This window comes from Panulirus ornatus, chromosome 4, assembly GCF_036320965.1.
Source record: "Panulirus ornatus isolate Po-2019 chromosome 4, ASM3632096v1, whole genome shotgun sequence".
Taxonomy (NCBI): domain Eukaryota; kingdom Metazoa; phylum Arthropoda; class Malacostraca; order Decapoda; family Palinuridae; genus Panulirus; species Panulirus ornatus.
This window is the reverse complement of record NC_092227.1, coordinates 17,467,146-17,486,813: the sequence shown is the minus strand read 5'-3', so window position 1 is coordinate 17,486,813 and position 19,668 is coordinate 17,467,146. Positions and strand designations below refer to the sequence as shown.

General features: G+C 41.7%; 1 protein-coding gene across 7 annotated transcripts in view; it reads right to left on the bottom strand.

Moving 5' to 3' along the window:
• Positions 1-19,668, bottom strand: part of Argl (Argininosuccinate lyase) — a 245,540-nt gene that overhangs the window by 63,212 nt on the left and 162,660 nt on the right. The window lies entirely within an intron of this gene.

The following is a 19,668-nucleotide window of genomic DNA, read 5'->3' as shown; positions in this document are numbered from 1 at the left end:
AGAATAGTGGTTCCAACAATGTTGTATGGTTGCGAGGCGTGGGCTATGGATAGAGTTGTGCGCAGGAGGATGGATGTGCTGGAAATGAGATGTTTGAGGACAATGTGTGGTGTGAGGTGGTTTGATCGAGTGAGTAACGTAAGGGTAAGAGAGATGTGTGGAAATAAAAAGAGCGTGGTTGAGAGAGCAGAAGAGGGTGTTTTGAAGTGGTTTGGGCACATGGAGAGAATGAGTGAGGAAAGATTGACCAAGAGGATATATGTGTCGGAGGTGGAGGGAACGAGGAGAAGAGGGAGACCAAATTGGAGGTGGAAAGATGGAGTGAAAAAGATTTTGTGTGATCGGGGCCTGAACATGCAGGAGGGTGAAAGGAGGGCAAGGAATAGAGTGAATTGGAGCGATGTGGTATACCGGGGTTGACGTGCTGTCAGTGGATTGAATCAAGGCATGTGAAGCGTCTGGGGTAAACCATGGAAAGCTGTGTAGGTATGTATATTTGCGTGTGTGGACGTATGTATATACATGTGTATGGGGGGGGGTTGGGCCATTTCTTTCGTCTGTTTCCTTGCGCTACCTCGCAAACGCGGGAGACAGCGACAAAGTATAAAAAAAAAAAAAAAAAAAAAAAGATGTATATGTATATTTGCGTGTGTGGACGTATGTATATACATGTGTATGGGGGTGGGTTGGGCCATTTCTTTCGTCTGTTTCCTTGTGCTTCCTCGCAAACACGGGAGACAGCGACAAAGCGAACAAAAAAAAAAAAAAAATGTTCTGGAAGGAGGTAAATAAAGTGCGTAAGACAAGGGAGCAAACGGGAACTTCAGTGAAGGGCGCAAATGGGGAGGTGATAACAAGTAGTGGTGATGTGAGAAGGAGATGGAGTGAGTATTTTGAAGGTTTGTTGAATGTGTTTGATGATAGAGTGGCAGATATAGGGTGTTTTGGTCGAGGTGGTGTGCAAAGTGAGAGGGTTAGGGAAAATGATTTGTTAAACAGAGAAGAGGTAGTAAAAGCTTTGCGGAAGATGAAAGCCGGCAAGGCAGCAGGTTTGGATGGTATTGCAGTGGAATTTATTAAAAAAGGGGGTGACTGTATTGTTGACTCCTGCGCACAACTCTATCCATAGCCCACGCCTCGCAACCATACAACATTGTTTGAACCACTATTCCTTCAAACATACCCATTTTTGCTTTTCGAGATAATGTTCTCGACTTCCAAACATTCTTCAAGGCTCCTAGGATTTTTGCCCCCTCCCCCACCCTATGATCCACTTCCGCTTCCATGGTTCCATCCGCTGCCAGATCCACTCCCAGATATCTAAAACACTTTACTTCCTCCAGTTTTTCTCCATTCAAACTTACCTCCCAACTAACTTGACCCTCAACCCTACTGTACCTAATAACCTTGCTCTTATTCACATTTACTCTTTTCTTTCTTCTTTCACACACTTTACCAAACTCAGTCACCAGCTTCTGCAGTTTCTCACATGTATCAGCCACCAGCACTGTATCATCAGCGAACAACAACTGACTCACTTCCCAAGCTCTCTCATCCACAACAGACTTCAGACTTGTCCCTCTTTCCAAAACTCTTGCATTCACCTCCCTAACAACCCCATCCATAAACAAATTAAACAACCATGGAGACATCACGCACCCCTGCCACAAACCTACATTCACTGAGAACCAATTATTTTCCTCTCTTCCTACATGTACACATGCCTTACAGGCTCGATAAAAACTTTTCACTGCTTCTAACAACTTGCCTCCCACACCATATATTCTTAATACCTTCCACAGAGCATCTCTATCAACTCTATCATATGCCTTCTCCAGATCCATAAATGCTACATACAAATCCATTTGCTTTTCTAAGTATTTCTCACATACATTCTTCAAAGCAAACACCTGATCCACACATCCTCTACCACTTCTGAAACCACACTGCTCTTCCCCAATCTGATGCTCTGTACATGCCTTCACCCTCTCAATCAATACCATCCCATATAATTTCCGAGGAATACTCAACAAACTTATACCTCTGTAATTTGAGCACTCACTCTTATCCCCTTTGCCTCTATACAATGGCACCTATGCACACATTCCGCCAATCCTCAGGCACCTCACCATGAGTCATACATACATTAAATAACCTTACCAACCAGTCAATAATACAGTCATCCCCTTTTTTAATAAATTCCACTGCAATACCATCCAAACCTGCTGCCTTGCCGGCTTTCATCTTCCGCAAAGCTTTTACTACCTCTTCTCTGTTTACCAAATCATTTTCCCTAACCCTCTCACTTTGCACACCACCTCGACCAAAACACCCTATATCTGCCACTCTATCATCAAACACATTCGACAAACCTTCAAAATACTCACTCCATCTCCTTCTCACATCACCACTACTTGTTATCACCTCCCCATTTGCGCCCTTCACTGAAGTTCCCATTTGCTCCCTTGTCTTACGCACTTTATTTACCTCCTTCCAGAACATCTTTTTATTCTCCCTAAAATTTAATGATACTCTCTCACCCCAACTCTCATTTGCCCTCTTTTTCACCTCTTGCACCTTTCTCTTGACCTCCTGTCTCTTTCTTTTATACATCTCCCACTCAATTGCATTTTTTCCCTGAAAAATCGTCCAAATGCCTCTCTCTTCTCTTTCACTAATAATCTTACTTTTTCATCCCACCACTCACTACCCTTTCTAATCAACCCACCTCCCACTCTCCTCATGCCACAAGCATCTTTTGCGCAATCCATCACTGATTCCCTAAATACATCCCATTCCTCCCCCACTCCCCTTACTTCCATTGTTCTCACCTTTTTCCATTCTGTACTCAGTCTCTCCTGGTACTTCCTCACACAAGTCTCCTTCCCAAGCTCACTTACTCTCACCACCCTCTTCACCCCAACATTCACTCTTCTTTTCTGAAAACTCATACAAATCTTCACCTTAGCCTCCACAAGATAATGATCAGTCATCCCTCCAGTTGCACCTCTCAGCAGATTAACATCCAAAAGTCTCTCTTTCGCGCGCCTGTCAATTAATCCATTAACGCTCTCTGGCCATCTCTCCTACTTATATACGTAAACTTATGTATATCTCGCTTTTTAAACCAGGTATTCCCAATCACCAGTCCTTTTTCAGCACATAAATCTACAAGCTCTTCACCATTTCCATTTACAACACTGAACACCCCATGTATACCAATTATTCCCTCAACTGCCACATTACTCACCTTTGCATTCAAATCACCCATCACTATAACCCGGTCTCGTGCATCAAAACCACTAACACACTCACTCAGCTGCTCCCAGAACACTTGCCTCTCATGATCTTTCTTCTCATGCCCAGGTGCATATGCACCAATAATCACCCATCTCTCTCCATCAACTTTCAGTTTTACCCATATTAATCGAGAATCTACTTTCTTACATTCTATCACATACTCCCACAACTCCTGTTTCAGGAGTACTGCTACTCCTTTCCTTGCTCTTGTCCTCTCACTAACCCCTGACTTTACTCCCAAGACATTCCTAAACCACTCTTCCCCTTTACCCTTGAGCTTCGTTTCACTCAGAGCCATAGCATCCAGGTTCCTTTCCTCAAACATACTACCTATCTCTCCTTTTTTCACATCTTGGTTACATCCAAACACATTTAGACACCCCAGTCTGAGCCTTCGAGGAGGATGAGCACTCCCCGTGTGACTCCTTCTTCTGTTTCCCATTTTAGAAAGTTAAAAAATACAAGGAGGGGAGGATTTCTGGCCCCCCCGCTCCCGTCACCTCTAGTCGCCTTCTACGATACGTGAGGAATGCGTGGGAAGTATTCTTTCACCCCTATCCCCAGGGATAATATTATATATATATATATATATATATATATATATATATATATATATATATATATAATCCCTGGGGATAGGGGATTAAGAATACTTCCCACGTATTCCCTGCGTGTCGTAGAAGGCGACTAAAAGGGGAGGGAGCGGGGGGCTGGAAATCCTCCCCTCTCGGTTTTTTTTTTTTTTTCCAAAAGAAGGAACAGAGAGTTGGGCCAGGTGAGGGTATTCCCTCAAAGGCCCAGTCCTCTGTTCTTAACGCTACCTCGCTAATGCGGGAAATGGCGAATAGTTTGAAAGAAAGAAGAAGATATATATATATATATATATATATATATATATATATATATATATACATACATATATACATACACATACACACGCACATATACACAGACACACACACACATATATATAAATATGAAAAAAGTAAGAAATAATTTAGAAAACTGAAACTTCTAGCTTGAAATATATATATCTGTTTATTCATTTTATTTTGCTTTGTCGCTGTCTCCCGCATTAGCAAGGTAGCGCAAGGAAACAGACGAAAGAATGGCCCAACCCACCCACATACACATCCACACACGCAAATATACATACCTATACATCTCAATGTTTTTTTTTTTTTTGTTTTCTTTTTGCTGTCTCCCGCGTTTGCGAGGTAGCACAAGGAAACAGACGAAAGAAATGGCCCAACCCACCCCCATACACATGTATATACATACGTCCACACACGCAAATATACATACCTACACAGCTTTCCATGGTTTACCCCAGACGCTTCACATGCCTTGATTCAATCCACTGACAGCACGTCAACCCCAGTATACCACATCGCTCCAATTCACTCTATTCCTTGCCCTCCTTTCACCCTCCTGCATGTTCAGGCCCCGATCACACAAAATCTTTTTCACTCCATCTTTCCACCTCCAATTTGGTCTCCCTCTTCTCCTCGTTCCCTTCACCTCCGACATATATTCTCTTGGTCAATCTTTCCTCACTCATTCTCTCCATGTGCCCGAACCATTTCAAAACACCCTCTTCTGCTCTCTCAACCACGCTCTTTTTATTTCCACACATCTCTCTTACCCTTACGTTACTTACTCGATCAAACCACCTCACACCACACATTGTCCTCAAACATCTCATTTCCAGCACATCCATCCTCCTGTGCACAACTCTATCCATAGCCCACGCCTCGCAACCATACAACATTGTTGGAACCACTATTCCTTCAAACATACCCATTTTTGCTTTCCGAGATAATGTTCTCAACTTCCACACATTCTTCAAGACTCCCAGAATTTTCGCCCCCTCCCCCAACCTATGATCCACTTCCGCTTCCATGGTTCCATCCGCTGCCAGATCCACTCCCAGATATCTAAAACACTTCACTTCCTCCAGTTTTTCTCCATTCAAACTCACCTCCCAGTTGACTTGACCCTCAACCCTACTGTACCTAATAACCTTGCTCTTATTCACATTTACTCTTAACTTTCTTCTTTCACACACTTTACCAAACTCAGTCACCAGCTTCTGCAGTTTCTCACATGAATCAGCCACCAGCGCTGTATCATCAGCGAACAACAACTGACTCACTTCCCAAGCTCTCTCATCCCCAACAGACTTCATACTTGCCCCTCTTTCCAAAACTCTTGCATTCACCTCCCTAACAACCCCATCCATAAACAAATTAAACAACCATGGAGACATCACACACCCCTGCCGCAAACCTACATTCACTGAGAACCAATCACTTTCCTCTCTTCCTACACGTACACATGCCTTACATCCTCGATAAAAACTTTTCACTGCTTCTAACAACTTGCCTCCCACACCATATATTCTTAATACCTTCCACAGAGCATCTCTATCAACTCTATCATATGCCTCCTCCAGATCCATAAATGCTACATACAAATCCATTTGCTTTTCTAAGTATTTCTCACATACATTCTTCAGAGCAAACACCTGATCCACACATCCTCTACCACTTCTGAAACCACACTGCTCTTCCCCAATCTGATGCTCTGTACATGCCTTCACCCTCTCAATCAATATCCTCCCATATAATTTACCAGGAATACTCAACAAACTTATACCTCTGTAATATGAGCACTCACTCTTATCCCCTTTGCCTTTGTACAATGGCACTATGCACGCATTCCGCCAATCCTCAGGCACCTCACCATGAGTCATACATACATTAAATAACCTTACCAACCAGTCAACAATACAGTTAACCCCCTTTTTTAATAAATTCCACTGCAATACCATCCAAACCTGCTGCCTTGCCGGCTTTCATCTTCCGCAAAGCTTTTACTACCTCTTCTCTGTATACCAAATCATTTTCCCTAACCCTCGCACTTTGCACACCACCTCGACCAAAACACCCTATATCTGCCACTCTATCATCAAACATATTCAACAAACCTTCAAAATACTCACTCCATCTCCTTCTCACATCACCACTACTTGTTATCACCTCCCCATTTGCGCCCTTCACTGAAGTTCCCATTTGCTCCCTTGTCTTACGCACTTTATTTACCTCCTTCCAGAACATCTTTTTATTCTCCCTAAAATTTAATGATACACTCTCACCCCAACTCTCACATGTATATACAAACACAGACATACACATATATACACATGTACATAATTCATACTGTCTGCCTTTATTTATTCCCATCGCCACCTCACCACACGTGGAATAACATCCCCCTCCCCCTCATGTGTTCGAGGTAGCGCTACGAAAAGACAAAAAAGGCCCCATTCCTTCACACTCAGTCTCTACCTGTCATGTAATAATGCACCGAAACCACAGCTCCCTTTCCACATCCAGGCCCCACACAACTTTCCATGGTTTACCCCAGACGCTTCACATGCCCTGGTTCAATCCATTGACAGCACATCAACCCCGGTATACCACATCGTTCCAATTCACTCTATTCCTTGCACGCCTTTCACCCTCCTGCATGTTCAGGCCCCGATCACTCAAAATCTTTTTCACTCCATCTTTCCACCTCCAATTTGGTCTCCCTCTTCTCCTCGTTCCCTCCACCTCCGACACATATATCCTCTTGGTCAATCTTTCCTCACTCATTCTCTCCATGTGCCCAAACCATTTCAAAACACCCTCTTCTGCTCTCTCAACCACGCTCTTTTTATTTCCACACATCTCTCTTACCCTTACATTACTTACTCGATCAAACCACCTCACACCACACATTGTCCTCAAACATCTCATTTCCAGCACATCCACCCTCCTGCGCACAACTCTAACCATAGCCCATGCCTCGCAACCATACAACATTGTTTGAACCACTATTCCTTCAAACATACCCATTTTTGCTTTCCGAGATAATGTTCTCGACTTCCACACATTCTTCAAGACTCCCAGGATTTTCGCCCCCTCCTCCACCCTATGATCCACTTCCGCTTCCATGGTTCCATCCATTGCCAGATCCACTCCCAGATATCTAAAACACTTTACTTCCTCCACTTTTTCTCCCTTTAAAATTACCTCCCAATTGACTTGACCCTCAACCCTACTGTACCTAATAACCTTGCTCTTATTCACATTTCTCTTAACTTTCTTCTTTCACACACTTTACCAAACTTAGTCACCAGCTTCTGCAGTTTCTCACATGAATCAGCCACCAGCGCTGTATCATCAGCGAACAACAACTGACTCACTTCCCAAGCTGTCTCATCCACAACAGACTTCATATTTGCCCCTCTTTCCAAAACTCTTGCATTCACCTCCCTAACAACCCCATCCATATACAAATTAAACAACCATGGAGACATCACACACCCCTGCCGCAAACCTACATTCACTGAGAACCAATCACTTTCCTCTCTTCCTACACGTACACATGCCTTACATCCTCGATACACACTTTTCACTGCTTCTAACAACTTGCCTCCCACACCATATATTCTTAATACCTTCCACAGAGCATCTCTATCAACTCTATCATATGCCTTCTCCAGATCCATAAATGCTACATACAAATCCATTTGCTTTTCTAAGTATTTCTCACATACATTCTTCAAAGCAAACACCTGATCCACACATCCTCTACCACTTCTGAAACCACACTGCTCTTCCCCAATCTGACGGTCTGTACATGCCTTCACCCTCTCAATCAATACCATCCCATATAATTTCCGAGGAATACTCAACAAACTTATACCTCTGTAATTTGAGCACTCACTCTTATCCCCTTTGCCTTTGTACAATGGCACTATGCATGCATTCCGCCAATCCTCAGGCACCTCACCATGAGTCATACATATATTAAATAACCTTACCAACCAGTCAACAATACAGTCACCCCCTTTTTTAATAAATTCCACTGCAATACCATCCAAACCTGCTGCCTTGCCGGCTTTCATCTTCCGCAAAGCTTTTACTATCTCTTCTCTGTTTACCAAATCATTTTCCCTAACCCTCTCACTTTGCACACCACCTCTACCAAAACACCCTATATCTGCCACTCTATCATCAAACACATTCAACAAACCTTCAAAATACTCACTCCATCTCCTTCTCACATCACCACTACTTGTTATCACCTCCCCATTTGCGCCCTTCACTGAAGTTCCCATTTGCTCCCTTGTCTTAAGCACTTTATTTACCTCCTTCCAGAACATCTTTTTATTCTCCCTAAAATTTAATGATACTCTCTCACCCCAACTCTCATTTGCCCTTTTTTTCACCTCTTGCACCTTTCTCTTGACCTCCTGTCTCTTTCTTTTATACATCTCCCACTCAATTGCAGTTTTTCCCTGCAAAAATCGTCCAAATGCCTCTCTCTTCTCTTTCACTAATAATCTTACTTCTTCATCCCACCACTCACTACCCTTTCTAATCAACCCACCTCCCACTCTTCTCATGCCACAAGCATCTTTTGCGCAATCCATCACTAATTCCCTAAAAACATCACATTCCTCCCCCACTCCCCTTATTTCCATTGTTCTCACCTTTTTCCATTCTGTACTCAGTCTCTCCTGGTACTTCCTCACACAAGTCTCCTTCCCAAGCTCACTTACTCTCACCACCCTCTTCATCCCAACATTCACTCTTTTTTTCTGAAAACCCATACAAATCTTCACCTTAGCTCCACAAGATAATGATCAGACATCCCTCCAGTTGCACCTCTCAGCACATTAACATCCAAAAGTCTCTCTTTCGCGCGCCTTCCAGTTAACACGTAATCCAATAACGCTCTCTGGCCATCTCTCCTACTTACATATGTATACTTATGTATATCTCACTTTTTAAACCAGGTATTCCCAATCACCAGTCCTTTTTCAGCACATAAATCTACAAGCTCTTCACCATTTCCATTTACAACACTGAACACCCCATGTACACCAATTATTCCCTCTACTGCCACATTACTAACCTTAGCATTCAAATCACCCATCACTATAACCCGGTCTCGTGCATCAAAACCACTAACACACTCATTCAGCTGCACCCAAATCACTTGCCTCTCATGATCTTTCTTCTCATGCCCAGGTGCATATGCACCAATAATCACCCATCTCTCTCCATCAACTTTCAGTTTTACCCATATCAATCGAGAATTTACTTTCTTACATTCTATCACATACTCCCACAACTCCTGTTTCAGGAGTACTGCTACTCCTTCCCTTGCTCTTGTCCTCTTACTAACCCCTGATTTTACTCCCAAGACATTCCCAAACCACTCTTCCCCTTTACCCTTGAGCTTCGTTTCACTTAGAGCCAAAACATCCAGGTTCCTTTCCTCAAACATACTACCTATCTCTCCTTTTTTCACATCTTGGTTACATCCACATACATTTAGACACCCCAGTCTGAGCCTTCGAGGAGGATGAGCACTCCCCGCGTGACACCTTCTTCTGTTTCCCATTTTAGAAAGTTAAAAATACAAGGCAACTACAGGGGACGGGAGCGGGGGGCCAGAAATTCTCCCCTCCTTGTATATATATATATATATATGTATATATATATATATATATATATATATATAATATATATATATATATATATATATATATATATATATATATATATATATATATATATATATATATATATTGTTTATATATATATACAATATATACATGTACACATATCTATCTATAATACTTGATTGCTGTTTCTGGCGTTAGCAAGGTAACAACAGGAAACAGATGAACAACCCATTCAGTCTTATACACTTACATATACATAAACATACATACACATACATATACATACATATACATAAACATATCAACATATACACATATACAAACATATACTTAAACATAAACAAACATATACATATAAAACATGTTCATATCCATAATTGCTCACCTTCATCCATCCCCCAGTGCCATCCCACCCCACAGAAAACAGCATCACCACCCCCTGTGTCAGTGAGGTAGCACCAGGAAAGCAGAGAATAAAGGGCACATTCACTTACACTCAGTCTCTAGCTGTCATGTGTAATGCATCGAAATCACAGCTCCCTATCCATATCCAGGCCCCACAGACCTTCCCATGGTTTTTCCCACATATTTCACATGCCCCCGGTTCAGTCCATTATCAGCACATTGACCCCAGTATACCGAATCATTCCAATTCACTCTATTCCTTGCATGCCTCTCACCTTCCTGTATGTTCAGGCCCCGATCACTCAAAATCTTTTTCACTCCATCCTTACACCTCCAATTTGGTGTCCTGCTTCTCCTTGTTCCCTACCCCTCTGACATACATCCTCTTTGTCATGCATTCACTCATTCTCTCAATGTGCCCACACCATTTCAACACACCCTCTTCTGCTCTCTCACCAACACTCTTTTTATCACCACACATCTCTCTTACCCATTCATTGCTTACTCAATCAAACCACCTAACACTAAACATTGTCTTCAAACATTTCATTTCCAACACATCCACCCTCCTCCATACAACCCTATCTATAGCCCATGCCTCACATCCATATAACATTGTTGGAACTACTCTTCCTTCAAACAAATCCATTTTTGCTGTCTGAGATAACGTGGTCTCTTTTCACATATTCTTCATCGCTCCCAATCCTATGACTCACTTCCATTTCCATGGTTCCATTCACTGCTAAGTCCACTCCCATACATCTAAAACACTTCAGTTCCTCCAATTTTTCTCCATTCAAACTCACATCCCAACTAACTTGTCCCTCAACCCTGCTGAACCTGATAACCTTGCTCTTCATATTTACTCTTAACTTTCTCCTTTCACACACTTTTCTGAACTCAGTCACAAACTTCTGCATTTTCTCACTCGAATCAACCACCAGTGCTGTATCCAGAAATGGATGAAGGCAAGCAAGTATGAATATGTACATGGGTATATATATGTATATGGCTGTGTATGAACATGTATGAATATGTAAATGACAAGCCCCTTATTCTTTTACCCCAGTGTATTATCAGTGGCCGCATCAGAATATGGTATTAACCGTAATACTGGTTTATTTCCATATTCCCAAATGCTGACTCAGGAATATACACTAATCTTATTCTATGTCTAAATGGTATGGTGGTAGAAACTTGAAAGAACAGCCATCACTGAAAAGATCAACTATTATATCATAAGTATACTAACCAGGACAAAGGGTCTTTTGGGAAATTATGATGGCTAATACTTAACTCTTGTATCCTCCAATGATGATGGAGGGAATAAGAGTATCTTACTTAAAAAGAGTACACGTTTACTAGCATCTAAACATATATTCATTTTGAGCATAAGGCCTTTGACTTAGTTCCCTTCTCAAAAATCCCATGTGACAAACTAGCAAAATACTCAAACTGGAAGGTACAGATACATTAATGAAAGATGCTCCCCCCAAAAAGCTTTTCTATACAAAGACTGCTTTTCTCTATTGCTCCCCCCAAAAAGCTTTTCTATACAAAGACTGCTTTTCTCTATATGAAAGTTTGACCCTGCTAAAGTTATAAAGTCTAATATGACCATATAGGAAACCTAAGATCCCCCACTGCCCATGATGTATCAATGGTTCAAGTGTAGGACAGCCAAAGTGTGGGCCAATGGTGACCCAACCCTCTCACTGTGACTCGAAGGGTGATCTTCATTTTCAAGAATTTCCCACTGCTGCTAGCCTTGTGAGAAAAGTTGCCTCTATGAATAAAAGAAAATTCTACCCCTAAGATTGAACTTGGGAAGCCAAATGCCTTCTGCTAAGTCACTTAACAGGTTAGAAGCATTAGCAGAGATTGACTGGTTGATGTCCAACACCAATGAGATAAAATCAACATTTGAATGAGTGTGAACAATCTGAGTAGGTATCATTTTAGTATTTACCTCTGTGCATTACCCTGTGATGGGCTCTTCAATAGAAGCCTTCAAAGAAAAGAGAGGGGGCAGAGAGGAAGCAACCCCATCCCTTGAACTGGGGAACGGGAAGGATGGATCTATTTTACAGAAAACTAAGAAACTAGTCATGTCATAAATCTAAATAGATATAGATGTTTAATAATATAAAAATATTATTCAAAGAAAAAACTACTAATTAGTAGGCATAAAACATTAATCAATGTCTGCAAATATATAAGTAAAAGCAGTTTGATTTATGCAAAGATACAATTTTTTTACATACTTGATTGTTGTTTCTTGTGTCAGTAAGGTAACACAAGGGAGAGATAAAGAAAGGCCACAACCACTCAAATCCATTCTCCTGCTCTCATGTTGTGTAATGCACTGAAACAGCTCCCTCTCCACATCCAGGCCCCACAGACTTTTCATGGTTTACCTCAGACACATCACATGTCCTGGTTCAGTCCAGCAACAGCACATCAGCCTCAGTATACCACATCATTCCAAATCACACTATCCCATGCACACCTTTTGCACTCCTGCATGTTCAGGCCCCAACTGTCAAAAATCTTTTTCACTTCATCCTTCCATCCCCAATTTGGTCTCCATGTTCTCCTTGATCCCTCCAATTCTGACACATTTGTCCTCTTTTTCAACCTTTCCTCACTCATTCTCTCCATATGTCCAACCATTTCGATACTCCCTCTTCTGCTCTTTCAACCATACTCTTTTTCTTACATCTCTATTATCCTTATATTACTTACTTGATCAAAACATCTCACACCTTACATAGTCCTCAAAGATTTAATTTCCAAAACATCTATTCCCCTCTGCAAAACCTTATCTATAGCAAATGCCTTGCATCCATATAAAATCATTGTGACTCCCATTCAATCAACATACCCATTTTTGCTTTTCCAGATAACGACCTCTCTTTCTACACATTCTTCAGTGCTACCAAAACCTTTGCCCCTTCACCCACCCTACGACTCACTTCCACTCCATGGTTCCATTTGCTGCCATGTCCAGTCCCAGATATCAAAACCACTTCACTGCCTTCGTTATTTCTCCATTCAAACTCACACCCTAACTAACCTGTCCCTCAATCACGCTGAGCCTAATAACCTTACTTTTATTCACAATCACTCTCAACTTTCTCTTTTCACACACTCTTCCAAGCTCAGTCACCAACTTCTGCAGTTTCTCACTCAAATTTGCCAGCAGTGATGCATCATCAGCAAAAACAACTGAATCACTTCCCAGGCCCTCTCATCCCTACAGATTGCATACTCACCTTTCTCTCAGAGACTCTCACATTTTCATCCCTCACCAGCACATCCATAAACAAATCAAACAACCACAGGTGACATCACACATCCCAGCCAAAGACTAACCTTCACTTGGAATCATTCACTTTCCTCTCTTCCTACTCATACACAAGCTTTAAACCCTTGATCAAAAATTTTCACTGCTTCTAGGAGCTTTCCTTCCACACTATATATTCTTAAGACCTTCCACAAAACATCTCTATCAACCCTATCATGTGCCTTCTCAATCCATAAATGCCACATACAAATCCATCCGTTTTTCTAAATAATTCTCTCACATTCTTTAAAGCAAACAACTGATCCACACATCCCCTACCACTTCTAAAACCACATTGCTCCTCTCAAATCTGATGCTCTGTACATGCCTTCATCCTATTAATCAGCACCCTCCCATACAACTTACCTGGTATATTCAAAAACTTGTACCTCTAGTTTAAACACTCACCTTTATCCCCCTTGCCTTTACACAGTGGAACTATAGATGCATTCCACTAATCCTCAGGTACTTCACCATGATCCATACATACAATGAATATCCTTACCAATCAAACAATATAGTCATCGGTTTTCTTGATAAATTCAACTACATTACCATCCACTTCCATCACCTTGCCACATTTCATCTTCTATAAATCTTTCACCACCTCTTCTCTCTTCACCAAACCACTCTTCATAACTCTGTCACTTTGCACACCATCCCAACCAAAACATCCTACATTTGCCACTCTATCATCAATCACATTTAACAATCCTTCATGATACTCACTCCACCTCCTCACTTCATCACTACCTGTTATCACTTCCCCTTTTGCTCCCCCTTCACCGATGTTCCCATTTGTTCCCTTGTCTTTCACACATTATCTACCTCCTTCAAAACATGTTGTCCTTCCTAAAGTTTCATAATACTCTCACCCCCAGCTGTCCTCTTTTTCAAGCCCCCTCTTGACCTCCTGCCACTTTCTCTTATATATCTCCTACTCATTTGCATCACAGAAATGCCTCTCTTTTCTCTTTCACTGACAACTTTACTTCTTCATCCCACCACTCACTACCCTTTCTAATCTGCCCACCTACCATCTTTTGCATGCTACATTTATCTCTTGTACTTTCCTTCACTGCTTCCCTAAATACTTCCTATTCCTCATCCATTACTCTCATTTCATTTACTCTCATCTTCTACAATTCTATATCTAATCTCACCTCGTATCTCTTCATTTAAGTCTCCTTTCCAAGCTCACTTACTCTCATTGCTCTCTCCTCCCCAACATTGTTTACTCTTTTCTGAAAACCTCTATAAATCTTCATTCTAACTGCTGACCTCTCTCCATACTTACATCCAAAAGTCTCTCCTTTACATGCCTATCAATCAGTATGTAACCTAACAATCCCTGCTGACCATCTCTCCTATTGATATATGTATACTTGTGTATATTCATCTTTTTGCACCAGGTATTCCCAATTACCAGTCCTATTTCAGCACACATCTCAACAAGCTCTTCAACATTTCCATTCATAGCAATGAATACCCCATGTCCCCATATCATATCCTCAACTGCCACGTTACTTACCTTCACATATAAATCCCCGCCACTAATTCTCAGTCTCTTACCTCAAAACTGCTGACACACTCACTCAGCTGTTCCTAAAACACTTGCCTCTTTTGATCTTTTTTCTCATGGCCAGCTGCATTAGCACCAATAAAATTAATCATCCATCTCTCGGTATTCACTTTCAGTTTTCCCCACATTGATCTAGAATCTACTTCCTTACATTATATCCCACACTCCTTCCTTAATTCTTGTCCTCAACAACCCCTGATTTTACTCCTATGACATTTCCAAACCATTCTTCCCCTTTACCCTTGAGCTTTGTTTAACTCAGAGCCAAAACATCTAGGTTTCTTTCTTCAAACATGCTACCTATCTCTCCTCTCTTCTCATGTTGGTTACATCCACAAATATATTGGAGGAGGATGAGCACTCCCTGCCTGGCTCCTTCTTCTGTTCCCTCTTTTAGAAACTAAAAGAAAAGAAAGGAGGGTCAGGTTTCCGGGCAACCCCATTCCATCCATTTTATATGTCTTCTACAACACACAGGAATAAAATATTCTTTTTTTTTATCTTTTTTTTTATTTTGCTTTGTCGCTGTCTCCCGTGTTAGCAAGGTAGCGCAAGGAAACAGATGAAAGAATGGCCCAACCCACCCACATACACATGTATATACATACACGTCCACACACGTAAATATACATACCTATACATCTCAATGTACACATATATATATATACACACACAGACATATACATATATACACATGTACATAATTCATACTCTTTGCCTTTATCTATTCCCATCGCCACCCCACCACACATGGAATACCAAACCCCTCCCCCCTCATGTGTGCGTGGTAGTGCTAGGAAAAGAAAACAAAGGCCCCATTCGTTCACATTCAGTCTCTAGCTGTCATGTAATAATGCACCGAAAACACAGCTCCCTTTCCACATCCAGATCCCACACAACTTTCCATGGTTTACCCCAGACGCTTCACATGCCCTGGTTCAATCCATTGACAGCACATCGAACTCGGTATACCACATCGATCCAATTCACTCTATTCCTTGCACGCCTTTCACCCTCCTGCACGTTCAGGCCCCGATCACTCAAAATCTTTTTCACTCCATCTTTCCACCTCCAATTTGGTCTCCCACTTCTCCTCATTCCCTCCACCTCTGACACATATATCCTCTTGGTCAATCTTTCCTCACTCATTCTCTCCATGTGACCAAACCATTTCAAAACACCCTCTTCTGCTCTCTCAACCACGCTCTTTTTATTTCCACACATCTCTCTTATCCTTACATTACTTACTCAATCAAACCACCTCACACCACATATTGTCCTCAAACATCTCATTTACAGCACATCCACCCTCCTCGGCACAACTCTATCCATAGCCCACGCCTCGCAACCATACAACATTGTTGGAACCACTATTCCTTCAAACATACCCATTTTTGCTTTCCGAGATAATGTTCTCGACTTCCAAACATTCTTCAAGGCTCCCAGAATTTTCGCCCCCTCCCCCACCCTATGATTCACTTCCGCTTCCATGGTTCCATCCGCTGCCAGATCCACTCCCAGATATCTAAAACACTTTACTTCCTCCAGTTTTTCTCCATTCAAACTTACCTCCCAATTGACTTGGCCCTCAACCCTACTGTACCTAATAAGCAAGGCCTTGCTCTTATTCACATTTACTCTTAACTTTCTTCTTTCACACACTTTACCAAACTCAGTCACCAGCTTCTGCATTTTCTCACATGAATCAGCCACCAGCGCTGTATCATCAACGAACAACAACTGACTCACTTCCCAAGCTCTCTCATCCACAACAGACTGCATACTTGCCCCTCTTTCCAAAACTCTTGCATTCACCTCCCTAAGAACCCCATCCATAAACAAATTAAACAAACATGGAGACATCACACACCCCTGCCGCAAACCTACATTCACTGAGAACCAATCACTTTCCTCACTTCCTATGCGTACACATGCCTTACATCCTCGATAAAAACTTTTCACTGCTTCTAACAACTTGCTTCCCACACCATATATTCTTAATACCTACCACAGAGCATCTCTATCAACTCTATCATATGCCTTCTCCAGATCCATAAATGCTACATACAAATCCACTTGCTTTTCTAAGTATTTCTCACATACATTCTTCAAAGCAAACACCTGATCCACACATCCTCTACTACTTCTGAAACCACACTGCTCTTCCCCAATCTGATGCTCTGTACATGCCTTCACCCTCTCAATCAATACCATCCCATATAATTTACCAGGAATACTCAACAAACTTATACCTCTGTAATTTGAGCACTCACTCTTAACCCCTTTGCCTTTGTACAATGGCACTATGCAAGCATTCCGCCAATCCTCAGGCACCTCACCATGAGTCATACATACATTAAATAACCTTAGCAACCAGTCAACAATACAGTCACCCCCTTTTTTTAATAAATTCCACTGCAATACCATCCAAACCTGCTGCCTTGCCGGCTTTCACCTTCCGCAAAGCTTTTACTACCTCTTCTCTGTTTACCAAATCATTTTCCCTAACCCTCTCACTTTGCACACCACCTCGACCAAAACACCCTATATCTGCCACTCTATCATCAAACACATTCAACAAACCTTCAAAATACTAACTCCCATCTCCTTCTCACATCACCACTACTTGTTATCACCTCTCCATTAGCCCCCTTCACTGAAGTTCCCATTTGCTCCCTTGTCTTACGCACTTTATTTACCTCCTTCCAAAACATCTTTTTATTCTCCCTAAAAGAAGAGAGAATGTTGGGGTGAAGAGAGTGGTGAGAGTAAGTGAGCTTGGGAAGGAGACTTGTGTGAGGAAGTACCTGGAGAGACTGAGTACAGAATGGAAAAAGGTGAGAACAAAGGAGGTAAGGGGAGTGGGGGAGGAATGGGATGTACTTAGGGAAGCAGTGATGGCTTGCACAAAAGATGCTTGTGGCATGAAAAGCGTGGGAGGTGGGTTGATTAAAAAGGGTAGTGAGTGGTGGGATGAAGAAGTAAGATTATTAGTGAAAGAGAAGAGAGTGGCATTTGGACGATTTTTGCAGGGAAAAAATGCAAATGAGTGGGAGATGTATAAAAGAAAGAGGTAGGGGGTCAAGAGAAAGGTGCAAGAGGTGAAAAAGAGGGCAAATGAGAGTTGGGGTGAGAGAGTATCATTAAATTTTAAGGAGAATTCTTTTTTTATCTAAAATCAATCCAGAGCCCATTTTTTTCTTTAAGAAAGAATCTTGGTGTTACCCAGGACCTCTTTCAAAGGTCCCTACAGCTCAAGGCTGCACTAGCAGGGAAATGTGTACTCTTAGGGTGTGAAAAACTTTATGATGACACTAATATAACCTCTCTAAAGATGACTTTTCACTCTCTTTAAATATACCTGAGGGCAGAGTCTAACAACATCCATGATTCAAATAAATATACATGCTGTACATGAAAACACTTGAAACCCTAAATACACATGCACATTTATCTATTTATCTATAACTGTCCAAGGACTCCTGCAATTCCAAGGTTATGCTACTTACAGTAGCAGGAAAATGATGGGGTCCACTAGAGTGAGAAATTCTTCAATGAGATTGTACTCCTTTTTCTCATCATACAGTGATAGCGCCTTGTAGAAGTATTCTCCTCCCTCACTGCATCTTTCACAAGTAAGCAGAGTCCAGTAATACACACACACACAAACAGGTATATATACATCTATGTGAATCCAAACGTTTATATATATCTAAACCACAGCCTGCATGCACTGCAGAAACACAGTTATTCATGATAGGGTGGTAAAGCCAGCTAAAAGCAAAGATGGTCAATAATAAAAACATTCTCTAAGTTCCAAGGGTCTGAGCATAATGTGATGGCCAGGCTATCCACTGGTTAGCCAACAGGATGATAGCTGCCGACTGGCCGAGGGCAGAGTTACAGCAAACTGGGGGACTTCTGTGATGGGTAGTTAGCAGAAGGTGAAAGGCTATTAACCTCACCAGAAGGCGAGAGGTTAAACGATTCTGACATTCGTGGATCCAGGGATCTCTCAACTCACAGGAAAGACAGATCTTGGAAAAATTATATAAATTTGACTGGTGCTGACTCAGATCATCTGAAAAAGACCCCATGATCCCAGACCCAGAGCAGGTGGGAAAGTCACTAGGTCCAATATCCTGAGAGTTGACTGGTTACAATTCTGTTCTTTGACAACGTCCTCCCGGTAATTAATTACCTATTTGACAAGACATCTATATCAACCCTATCATATTCTTTCTCCAGATCCATATATGCCACATACAAATCCATCTATTTCTCTAAGTATTTCTCACACACATTCCTTAAGTAACATCTGATCCTCAAATCCTCTACAGCTTCTGAAACCACACCATTCAACCCAGTCTGATGCTCAGTACATGCCTTCACCCTCTCAATCAATACCACCCTCCCATGCAATTTACAGGGTATACTCAATAAATTCATAACTCTGTAGTTGGAATACACACCTTTATTCCCCATACCTTTACACAGCAGCACTATACA